At 42.9% G+C, this 13,038-nt stretch overlaps 1 protein-coding gene across 1 annotated transcript in view; it reads right to left on the reverse strand.

Moving 5' to 3' along the window:
- Positions 1 to 12,263, reverse strand: part of SEMA5B (semaphorin 5B) — a 277,696-nt gene extending 265,433 nt beyond the window's left edge. The window contains exon 1 of the mRNA XM_053982602.1: positions 11,769 to 12,263. The gene's annotated coding sequence lies outside the window, so the exon portion shown is untranslated. The remainder of the gene's footprint in view (positions 1 to 11,768) is intronic.
- Positions 12,264 to 13,038: the final 775 nt, after the last annotated feature.

Here is a 13,038-nt window from a genome sequence, read left to right on the forward strand (position 1 = left end):
AATCCGTGACGAGGAGAGTACGCGGCGCGGAGCGCACGGGAGAAGCAGCGCTGTCCCTCCGCGGCCTCACCGCTGCCCGGGGGCCGCCCGCGGGGAATCGCTGCGAGGCCGGGGGGGCTGCATCAAACGTGGTTTTGGGAAAGCTGATGTGCCGCGCTGTCCCCGCGGTGATGCACAGCGCCCGAACGCCGTTAGCGGCAACCGCATAAAAGCCTGGACCCTGCTGATGGACAAGCAGCTCGACAGTCAAAGGATAAAAACACATCTGGCCTGGTCTAGTGACATTTAAAAACCGCCAGATAAGAGCCTCAGTTATTTATCAGCTGAATCCCCAGATAGAACGGCCCGCACTGATGCCGTTGCATATGTATGTGTGCATACATAATGAGGCTGGGTTTTTTCCCTTCTGTAAACTGATCCTGTCATTCATGTTGACAGTATGTTATAGCTATATAAAAACAGTGTAATTGTATGATGGCTCATCAGTGCTATGACAGCCAATTGTGGCGGCAGTGGGTGTGCTCCCAATTCGCATCTCAGAGAAGTAACTGCATAGATCTGCTGAGATGATGATTATACAACATGTAATTGTTTGCCTGTTCATAATTTCTCAGTTCTTCCTTAATCAAGGAACTATATCAGTACATCTGCTCATGCAGTAATGCATTTTTGATACCTTGAGTGAAGCAGTCAATATATTATTTATATGCATAACATTTTTTATCTGCCTTCCATTTTAAAACTCACACTGGAAAGAAAAGAACAGGTAAAGGATACAAAACAATTGCAATTTACCTATGTATTCTGCTCAAAACTCAAACTCTGGAAGAAGACTTGAGTCAGGCGTTGTCTGGAAAGTGCTGAGCAAACTTCCCCATCACAGTGACATCATATTTGTGCCTCTTCCCTCCCCCCCCATCTTTCCTAAAACTGAAAAAAACTCTAGCTGATTTTTTTTATTATTTTGTAATAGTATCTTCTTAGAATATTGTCTTAATTTACATGTGAATAGTAAGCAAATGTCCCTCAATTTCTTTAATATACAGGATGATATCTTTCAATTTAGTGAATTGAATTTTAAATAATGATGTACAACAGCCTGGGTGGACAGAGCAGAACACAGTGAGGGTTGTGCTCTGTGCTTCTTTTTCAGTTTTACTGTAGAGTGAGTCACTTGGTTATCTAAGAAGCCTCAGGGACAGATCACCCCACTAAATGCCACAACTACACATGCAATTTCCAGAAGAAAGATCAACCTGTCCTCATCCTAAGACTTCAAGATGCAGCACTGAGCATTGAACAATACATAGCTTAAGACCACACAAATGTCCGTCAGCATTTAAAAATATAATGGATAGTACTTTTCTGTTAAAGAAAAGATTATTTGTCCTAAAATCTTCTAGCATTTTCCTGCTATTATTTTGCTGTTTCCCCCACTAGGCTGGGATCAGTTCTGTTGGTTATGTGTGTGTATGCATTGCTCAAAGACTTACTAATAAAACGTGCACATAAATAAAAGTTTTGTAATGTTTCCATGGACAGTCAGGTCCTGACACCTTAATGCCTTTACACAGAATGGTATCTGGGAAATCACAGGCCAGACAGTGAAACTACTCAAATCCTTTTAGTAAAGGGCTTGTGACGCAAAGCGGTACAATTACAATTCTATGAAAAAGAGAGAAATGTCATGGGAAAAGTCAGGGTATCGCATGTGAAGTGATCTGTATCAAACAATTTGTTTCCAGTCTCCAAAGGAGAGGATGTACCGGGTTCCTATTCCGGGCTTGGCGGAGGCCGAGGTCATGGTAAGACTCCTCACAGTTGCTGGCAGAGGTGTTGAACTGTAACCCTGTGTAGAGCCACCGCCGCTGGAGAAACGCCCTTTCCGCCGGGGGAAGAGAAGCGGCCGGCTGTGGCTGTGGCGGTGGCGGTGGCGGTGGCGGTGGCGGTGGCGGTGGCTGTGGCGGTGGCTGTGGCTGTGGCTGTGGCTGTGGCTGTGGCTGTGGCTGTGGCGGAGCGGGCGCTCGGCGCGGCTGTCACCGCTAGGGGCTGCTGGTGCCTCCCGGAGCGCCGGCCCCGCTCACGCCGGTGCCGGCGCGGGGCCTCCGGACCGCGGGGCGCCCCGTGAGCAGGGAGCCCGCACCCCGTGAGCCGGGGACCCGCACCCCGTGAGTCCGCACCCCGTGAGCCAGGGGCCCGCACCCCGTGTGGGCTCTGCAGCACTCGTGTGAGCAGCCTGACTGGCCAGCCAGAGCAGCGGCGCACAGGCGTTCTGGGAGAAGGGGCTGCCGCCTTTGTTGCCTTCAAACTCAGCGGTGCAGAGCACGGAGAGGGATGGGGGAGAGTTCAAGAGAGCGGAAATATGCTGCAGGGACGAGGGACAGGACTCGGATGGGAGCGCTTTGGGCTACAGGGCAGAAGGAGGCAGGATAACAGGTACAGCTGCGCTCTGGTGGGGACGAGGACCTGCAAGTGTAGAACAGAGCTCTCTGGGCAAAGAAGAGACCACACCGGGCTTTTTGTGAGTAGGGTCACCCAAAGACAGTCCCCCAAATTGCAGATAGAATGGTATTTTTGCAGCCTAACCAGAGCAGTCTGTTAGCCCACATTTGCACACAGGTCAGTCTGTTAATGACTGAACTGACTGCAAGGACCTGCTTGAGCTTAAGCTGTTTTGGGCATTTAGACCAGCTTTTGTGGTAGATGTTTTAGAAGGTGATCTAGAGGAATATCAACCCTGGCCTCATTGTTTGGAGGCTAGGGAACAACACTGACCCACACTTGATGTCTGGACCATGACTTCACACTAGTAGCAGTCACATTAGAAAATTATTCTGCTGTAGATACCCAGACCATTTCATGCAGACTGACAGTGCATATATCATTGGCAAAAATTTTAAACTATGCTGGAATTCAGAGCTGGACACATATGTTCAGACAATCACTACACTGACCAACTACATGTTTTTACTTCCCCATCATACTGCAAGGGAAGAAATAGAGTTGCCATGAAAAAAACCAAACAAAATACATGCAGCAGACTATCTCTTTGCTGATTCAAATGCCTGACCCCGAGTGAAGTCCAAATGCCCTTCTAATGAAGTTTCCTCAAAAGAGAAAAAATACATTTCTAAACACAGTATCAGCAAATACTCAGAAGAAATGGCATGCAGCAATAGCAATAGTAAGCATTATCTTGAGTACTGAGATCTAGATCTGAAGCCAAATGGCAACTAACCATAAAATATTTAGGTATATGGCTTTTTTCCTGAATTTAAAATAGATTGCTAAATAGCCACAGTTGTGGTTTCTGGCCTCAGTCTGGTGGTGACAGCAACATTTTAATTTTTTACTAAAGATAAGTCGAATTTAAATCCATGACACTAACTAAAAGTCAGATGACCTTAATGCAAGAGAATACAAATGAGCTCCCTGGAGAAAAGACACTGTGATGAAACAAATAGAATAATATATAGAGATGACTTGATACTGTCACCAGAGTGATGGTATTTAACTTCTTTGGAAAGAAATGAAATGAGCTTAAATTGGGACAACTGCTTTATTTTCAGAGAACTGCATCTGAAGCCTACAGACAAGTGCTATACAGTTGTTTCCCCCCTGATGCCAGGGGCCAATCTTCATATGTCACTCGACATGACAAAGTCAGCAAATGTCATCACACTTCATACAGGTAGGCCTGAGTATTCCCACTGAGTCTCACAAAAGTAGAAAGTTCCCTCTTTGCAGACAAAGACTTGTGAAACATAAAAGTTGTGTTAACACAATGATACACTAGTAGGAAGGGAAATTTAAACTGAGACACTTCTTGTTGCCCAGTAGGCATCTACACTGAGGTAAGATATACAGCACCTAGCAGTCACCTATTTGTTGGCAAATAAAAAACAGCAGTGAAAAATTAGTTTTTAAACAACACCATTAGGAGGTTTAACACTACATCAAAACTTGTTTTTCCCCTCCTCTAACTCAAGCTTTGAGCCTAGTGACTGTGTTTATTGGATATTACTTTTGCCTTGAGACTGTAAGTGTAAAACCTAGCACTGAACACCTTTATGGTGCTCCTAGACACATATTATCTGAGGGACTGAAAACTTCCTTGGTAAATACAAGTGGAATTTTTTTTTTTTCCCTCTGGGAAGTACAGGTACCTTTACAATTAGCCTTAACCTTTATTTAAAGACATGTTGTTTAGCACATCAGACATCTCACTAAACACTCTCTAGAAAAACCACGTTTAATGGAAAGTGAATTCAGGACTGTTGACAGCTTATCTACTGACTTCATATCCCACCTTAGGCAATTCAGCTGAAAGATGAGCTCAACACTGCAAGTTCCCATTACAGCCTTAGCAGTATCTTGTCTTATTTTAATTTTTCTTTAAAAAGCTAAATTAAAAAGCTTTACAGGGACTCACTTATTCAATGAACCGTCATGTCTGGCAAGCTGAAAATTCTGAGTCTAAATGTGAGGAGGTTTTGAAAGTATTAATATTCCTCCTCCATTTGCCTACATGATGACCAATGTCTTGATAATGCAACTTGCAGTATCTGGTTTGGAAAATGAAATTCTCAGAGTAATGGGAATGTGAACATGCTGATAAAACTGAGTATCTGTTCTGCAGATTGTAGTTCTGTTGTAGTATTTGAAACTCATGATCTGGAAAGCCATTCTAAGGATTTAAGAAGTTCACAGTGCTCAGTTAATACAGTGGCCTTCCATACTTGCATGTTTTTAACGAACTTAACTAAAAAACATACTGTACCTACTCAATCTGTGATATTCAGATGCTTATAATTCAAATAAAAATAAATTGACTTTCCAATCTAACCCACTTTGGCCGCAAGGCTTTTTAAACTAAAATATTAGGAGAAAAATATTTTTAAATTAAACTTTTTTCATCTTCTCAATCAAAATATAAAATGCTTTCAAATACATATTTTTATCCTTAGGCAGACACCAACTAGTTTAGATTTCAGCCCTCCATTTTGCAGGTTTTCAGATGGATATAGAAAATAAGGGCTTAGAGGAGAAACTGTATTGTAGCTTCACCTACAGTGGTTGTGATGAAGTCACCAAGTCTTTCATCTCTTAAGAAATAGGCCCATTGGAACTGATGCAGACAAATCAATGATTTTTGGGAAAATTTGGTTCCAAATTCATAGACAATTTCACAGGTTGAGACATTTCCCAACAACAAACCTGAAATGTCACAAAAAACTCTTCCTACTGCTTCAGAGATATGTAGCCTATTGCAGCCATGTTCCCTCTTGAACTGCAGCGTCCCCCTTTGAGACTTGGCAGTGCAATGGAGGGCCCTGCATTAGGGAAGAGTTGGAAGTCTCCCACAGAAAGCCCTCTCTGCCCTTTTCACTGTTTGATTCAGTGACGCAAGGTGGCTTCTCACCCACACAAAGAGAAGGGTGGTGGAAGAAGTTCTGTGATGAAGGAGAATCTTTGGCCTAGGTTGAGAAGTAATATGTTAAACATGAATATTCCTTGTATTTTATCATTGGTAAACCAGGAAGAGGCTGGGCTGGATGTTCCTATAGTGCGTAACCTGGTTTTGTTAGAGAAAATGTTGGAAGAGATAGACACCTTTTTTCTTGCAGTACCTCAGCAAAGAGGTTGTGGCATACTGCAAACCTTGCAGTAACAGAAAGCCAAGCACACTGTCACATTAGGCTGCACTTCCTAACGGAGTGCGTGCTTCCCTTCACCAGGAGTGTCAGTAAAGGAAAATGATTGCAGCACAGTGGGTTAGTGCACTGACAGAAACCTTCTGCTTTGTATTTTCAATAATTAAAAACACTGTAACTTCTTCTACAAAACATCACATCCTTCCTTCAGCTTGGCCATCACAACATGTAGTGATGGCATCTCAATTATAAAGCACAACACAATAGCAAGCAAGAGCTTCATAGTGCCTTCTGAAGGTACGTGGTGCAGCCACACAGATCAGGGTGGTTGGAACAGACAGGGTCAGGTACTGAGTCAGGTATTGAGTCACAGGTATTAAGCAGTGCACTGTTATTCTACTCAGATAATCCAAACCGCTTCCTTTATGTGTATGTAATGATATATTACCGATTACAATTTGTTAATCAGAAAAACCTTTACTAGATTAAAACATATTTGGATATGTATAATCAAATACAATCTCTCTCTCTCTCTATTTTAATTAGTGTAACATACACTGCAAAGTATATTGTATACTCAGTCTAGTCTAGTGGCCAAAAATATTCCATGAATTCTGGTCAACAACTATCAAGAATTCTATTCCTGCCAGATAAGCTGAAAATTATCACTCGCTGACTAAGTCAATATGTTACTCTGCTGCTATGCCATATGGCCCTGGATGCTGAGACACAACACAACCTCATCAAGTGACACCCAAACTGGAGGAGTGGAACACTGGAGAGAGCAGGGTTTCCATTCAAACGGACTTCAACAAACCAGAGAAGCAAGCTAGCAGGAACTTCATGAGGTTCAGCAAAGCCAAATGAAGTTGTGCACTGGGGTCACAAATGCCCTATGTGCCAGGCCAGCCTGAGGGCTGAGCAAACAGCACCACAGCTGCAGTTTGGGGCTCACACAACACCAGCTGCTCATAGCCCGGAGAGACTCCAGGGAAGGGCTGCTGAGGCGATAAGGGAACCACAGCACCTGAGGTACACAGAGAGGCAGAGGCCACTGCCTTGCTTAGGCTGGAGACAAGAAGCCCAAGACAGGATGTAGCTACAGTCTTCCACTACCTTAATCCATTAGAGAAGACAGACATAGACCTTTCTCCCAGGTGCACAGCAAAAGAACAAAAAGCAACAGTCACAAGCTGCAACAAGGGAAATACTAATTGGGGAGGGAAAAAAATCATCTCAGTGGGACTAGTGCATCACCGAAACAGGGGCCCAAAAGGGCTGTTCAGTCATCACCCTTGGAGATTTTCAAAACTTCTCAAGGCTTGGAGCAATTTGATCAGATTTTGAAGCTAGTCCTGCTTTGAGCAGAAGCTTGGAATACAGAATTCCAGATGTGCCTTCCAACCTAAAGTTTTCTATGAACGTGTCTCAAAAAATACAGTTCCATAAGATACTAAGTATCCTTTCCACCAGCCATAAAAGGTGCTCAAGTCTTGTCAGGGGTCAGTTATTACAGCAGTGACATATATAAATCTTAGCTCTGATTTGATTTGGTATATAATCAGGTTAAGTGAAATCAATTATTAGATTGCCTATGTATTATATTCAGATTATTGTAACATGATGAAATAGTAATACAAACTTTGACTCTGCTCTCCTTTTCTTCAAAAATGTGAGATTCAGCAGTGGTATTGAAGGAAGAAAAGACAAAAGATAGAAACTGTTCTGCCCTGAACAATGAGTGGAACTGCTACATTTCATGTAAATATTATCATGGATCTAAGATACAATCATTTCTACAGTCAACAGGCTCATAATATTCTTTCCTCATCACAATACATAGGTTACTCATACAAGTAAAAGGTTGTAGGCATGCAAATTAATTTGTAGTAAGATGGTTAAAGTTCTAAATCATGTATTAAATTACTTCTATTGTACAAGTTTAACTTCATTTTCCAAGCTAGTCACATGCAACAGAGATGTAGTAATGTAGGTATTCCAGCTGCAGAATGATTAGCTGCCAGTGCCTTCTAAAACTAGATTTGTAAGTCAGATCATTGGAAAGATCAGTGGTTTGTTTCCTGGATGTCATGAGACCAGAGAAGTGGAATATTGGCAGAAGATTAGGTTTATTTTTGTGTATGTGTTTGAAATATTTAAACAGACTGGATAGAAATCAACTTACAGGGTTATAAACTCTGATCCTGCAAAGCAAAAAAGTCATAAGCAAGCCCATCTCAGGTGTACCAGAAGCACAAATATAGATTATCCTTGAACAGAGGCCCAAAGTCCCATTAAAGTTCACGGAAAGACAGTGATATTCAAGCACTTGATTAAAGATAGGCATGTGCTTAAATGGATAATGATACCTGGTATTTTTACTTGTACATCCCTGAGTATCAAACAGGGAGCTTTCCACCATCTTTTTTAACATTGCAGGCATTTCTGCATCTCCTTGTACATAGAACTGTATTGCTGGCACTTTTGATTTTGCCACAGAAGAAAAGTAGCATTCCAATACGAGTTGTCAGCCAGGGTCTGATTAAACCAGAGTAATTAGCCACCAGTTTCTATATGGGTCAGATCTGGCTATAAACATTTAATCTAATGAATAAATATATTTAGACCCTTAAGATGCTTTGGTTGAAATGTAGCAACTTCTGAACAGTCTGATTTGGACCAATATATAAGCAGTCAGACTGAGATGCCAGTCAGTACCTTCACCTCCCTCAGGAGCTTTTTCCTTTATTGTTTGTAGGCTTACCTGTTAATGTACATCACAGTTACAGGCTCTGACTCAAGAGCTGTCATTAATCACTGCCTAAGAACACTGCATCAGGTAAGCAAACGCATCAGATGCTGAGCTGAAGCAGCAGAACTCACTTGAAACTGTCATTTGCTCCTGACATAACAAGGGAAAAGATTATCCAGCCTAAGTACCAATAATTTTCTACTGCACGATTTGAAACAAGCTTTGGAAATTGGTGCCACACTGCTACAAATGATGGTGCTGAGGGTTCATGAGGTGCAGTGGTCAGCACTGAAACGCCATCCTCTACCTCACTGCATGTCCTGCTTTACACCCACTAGTACCTACTCAGAGGTGATCAGTTGATGAGCCTGAATAACAGTGTTAGAATTTAGGTTCTCTCAGCTCCCAAGTTTGAAAGCTAGGTCTGAACAATCACATCTTTTGACAAAGCCAGACACATTTTATGAGAGTTCAGATTCAATTTAATCCAGGTTTTCACCTTCGTTCCATCCCTAATTCTTCCTCTGCACAGCAAGAAGAAGCAAGGCAAGATCTTTGCATAGGTGTTCAAGTATTTAGCAATTCAGTTTCTAGGCAATCAGCAAATGCAGCAAATCTCAAACTCCAGTCTACTAAGACCACTGCTGCCAGAGTAGTAAAGCATCTGTCAGTCTCAGGGCTGTGTTGTTTTGCTGCTGCTTGGAGCTCAGGTCAATTCATTTAAGATTTCCAACAGCTTTTTCAGTTTGGTTTTTTTTTTTTTTTTTATTTCCCTTTGTTCTGGAGCTTGGTGGTTTTGTTTTGTTTGGGGTTTGGTTTTTTGTTTGTTTGGTTTGGTTTTGGGTTTTTTTTTTGACCAGCTAGACTCTGAAATCAGAATATTTCTTTGAGCTGTTTCTGTATCAGGTATCTCTGGCAAAAATCCAGCTATGAGCAAACTTTCAGCTGCTGCTGAGGACAAGGGGCAACAAACAAGAGAAGAGAATCAACACACAGAGTCACCTGACTGAGAGAAAATTATATGTCTGCATGCAACAGAAAAAATGTCCCCAGTAACAAGTGTAAATTCCAAACACTTCTGCCAAGAGAATGCTAAATGACAGGGTGCAGCAAAGCAGATGCACACCTCCTGTTGAATGAAGCCCAGTTTCATATTGTTGCCAATAGTCACTCTAATTTTTCTTAACTACTTTTATGGCAACTCCAGTGTATGTTAGAAAGTATTGAGAAAAAGGTTGTGACACTGGAAAGAAAAACAGAATCCATGAAAGATCTGAGGTACAGATTGTGATTATACAGTATTTGAAAAATCAGTAAATTCATGCATTACTGTTCATATTTGCCATGTGGTTTCAGCAAGAGATAATATTCTTCCCACACAATGTTCAAACTGTTCATTAGTGGATCTTGCAGCAACTGCTGTTTTGCAGCCAAGGAATGACTGCACTTTAGTGGCAGGCAAAGGATCCCAATAGCTCCCAAAGTGCTGGGGCATTTTGCTATGTGGAGTTTAAAGTATATAAAGAAATATGTTTCTAATTTATTACCTTTTACACAGATGCACGCTTTATGGGAAAAGCTTGATACAACTAATGCAAATTTCACTTTAAGACTCACCCAGGAATTCTTTAAGGTCAATTTGTAGTCTGTATATTTTAAAGAACCCCATATTACTGCCAAACTGGGAATGGCAGCAGGACAGCTGGTATGAATGGCACCCTTCTTCCCACATTCCCATATTATAATTTTTCTAGACTGATATGTGAGTTGCCAAAGGATTCCATGTCCTGCTTATTGTTTGCTGTGCTGATACACTAGCACATGCAGAGGTTATTTTTCACGTGTCATCAGAAATGTTACAAGACCGGATTGGTTTTGTAAATACAAGAGATTACCTAAGTGATGGAGGACTCCTGTCTCCTATGCATACAAAAATAAAAAGGGAGGGCAGGAGAGAGAAAACAAAGCACTTTGTACCAGATAAAAAAGTAGGAAACCTAAATTAATTTGTGGAAGCAATAGCATTTTTGGCAGTTATTCCTCCTTCCTGAAGGATGGAACCTCACTGATTGCAGGATGCTCAGATCAGCTTTCAATTGTCAGCAGATAAGTTGGCATAGGGCTTGCAAAATCCAAAATCACGTCACTTTCACTTCCCCTGTTGTTTACCACAACTGCACTCAGCCTAGAGTATAGGAATTGTCATATGTTATCAACTTGGCAATCTGTTCAGATCAGAATCCTTTCTAATTGTAGTCTAAGAGGGCAGTGACATAATTTGGTACTTTTTTTCCTGCTTTAAATCTCAAGTTAATCTCTTGAGAGATTTACTACTTCTCTGGAGCACATGCTTTAAAATCTCTCTGAAATCTGACATAAATAATGCCAAAGCTGGGCAATCTTGCTATAACATAACTGACCAAACCCTCTTCAATCTTTTTAAGGTATTGGCATCAGTGGCTTCCTGTGACAGTATGTTCCATGCTCAGCAAAAGTGCTTATTTTTATCAGATGCTCTCTTTTGTGGAATTCTCTGCTGTTTAATTTAATTTCTCACTCAGTTGTGCAGTAGCTTCCAGCCCATTGCCAGGGCCCTGAGTGCACTTTTAAACCTGGATGCCCTGATTGGCCCTGGAGCCCTCAGTTCCTGCCCATGAGGATGCAACAGCACTGGTCTCCAGCTCCCCACAGCTCTATCCATGGATTCAATCGAGCTGATCCCTGTGCCCAGGGAGCTACTCCATGCCTGGAGCTGGAGCTGCCCCGCATCCCCCACTGCTCTGATCCCTGGAAAGGGATGTCCTGCCACCTCCAGAACCCAGGGAGCTGCCAGTTCTTATGGCTCTCCGACACATGTTCCCTGTGAAGCAGCACAATAAAGTTTCTCTTTTCCTTCCCCTCCCCAAATATTTGTTCTGAATTCACAGAGAAGCCTACTATGAGTAACATGGTAGCCTACTGTGAGTAACAGCTGGGCCCTGCCAGCTGGCAGCTCCCTCAGCGCTGACTGCTGCCCTGAGTGGGACATTCCCTGTGGCCACTCTGCCAAGCAGGGCCAGTGCCCTCAGCACCTCTGGGCTCCAGGGCTCCCTTCAGACCTTCCAGCAGCACTTCCCCAAAACCATTCTGTCCTTTCACAAGTGATGAAAACGCCTCTGGGTCAGGCAAGTAGTGACAGGGACCCGATGGCCGCCTGGAGACCTCCTGCCACACTCAGGAGGGACAGTCTAAAGCTTCCCCCGAAAAATCCAGGAAACCCTTTCATAGGTTCTCTAAATCAGTTATAAATGAGCATGTGGAGCTCTGAACACCATGATCTGCCATCACCCCAAAGGTGACAGACGCCGTGCCTCCAGCCTTACCTCCTCCTGGGTGCCAGCCACCGGAGAGCTCCTGAGCTGGCAGCAGGACCCGGCTCCCTGCACACCCGGCATCGTCAGGGCACCACAGCGGCCCCGAGGGAAGGGGGATGCCGGGCACGGCTGTGAGGGGAGCAGCACCAGGGGAGCAGCCCCAGCAGCACCAGCGCCTCCGGCCAGACAGCGCTGCCTCAGGCGACTCCTCCTGAGGGGCGACTCCTCCTGAGGGGCGACTCCTCTTGTTGTGAGGCACCTCCGGCCATGTCTGCTCATCCTGTCTGTGGGCCAGCACAGACAACAGCATGTCAACATCCTCCCCTTCAAAATTTAGTCATTTAGCCGTGTGTTGGCTGCAGTGCCTGAGGACCTGGGAGAATGCTGGGATTGTCCTTCATGCAGAAGAGGTGCACGGCTTTTGCTCTCCAAAGCCCAAGTATGGCCTCAAATGGTGGCACATCACATCTTCACTGGAGGTTTATGTGGGGCAGAATGGCAACAATTGATTTATTTTACTCAGGGAACAGACCCACAGAGAGGGGGAGATTTTCACGTCACAAAACATGAATCCAGCACTTCCCAGTCATCACTAAAGCCACAATTACAAGCTCATCCTTACTCTTTGGCAACGGCTCTCTAGCTAAATGTCTTTTCTCTGGTCTAATCCACTACACTGTACTCTGTGCTGAGGTTGTCAGCTCATTGTAACAGATCTGGTTCAGGTTTTGTTGTCTTTTCAAATAACAATGAAACAAATTCATCTGTGAGCTATGGATTAATAGCTGGCATGGATTTGGGCCAAAGTACTTGAATGTATTCATGAAATTTCACTTCATCCCTGGTGTCTTTTCCTCAAGAATAATTTAAATTTTCAATTCTTTCTTTTATCTTAGTTGTGTTTCACTTGCTTGTAAATACACATAGTACATCCTGATTTTGTTTGCATGTTGTTTGTCTTTCTCGGGAAAATAGATAAATAATTAATTGGTGAATAAGAGGCAAACTGGTGTTGGAGTTATGCCAGATCTAACCTTGGGTCTTTTCTGTTTCTTTATTGTCTTTGAGGGAAAGAGAAATGAAATAAAGAAACAAGAACACTTAAAGCATGTGATAAATTATAAGCTGTAAAGAAGGGCATTAAGGAAAACTTCCTTTCCAAGAGCATCTTTGCCTTATTTGATACAATACTGTTGTCAGGTGTATTCGGGTTGTTTGGAATTGAGAATGATAAACAAACGTTGTTTGTATGATAATTAAATGCAGCTGTCTACAACTA

Source organism: Vidua macroura, chromosome 7 (genome assembly GCF_024509145.1).
Source record: "Vidua macroura isolate BioBank_ID:100142 chromosome 7, ASM2450914v1, whole genome shotgun sequence".
NCBI classification, from domain to species: Eukaryota; Metazoa; Chordata; class Aves; order Passeriformes; family Viduidae; genus Vidua; species Vidua macroura.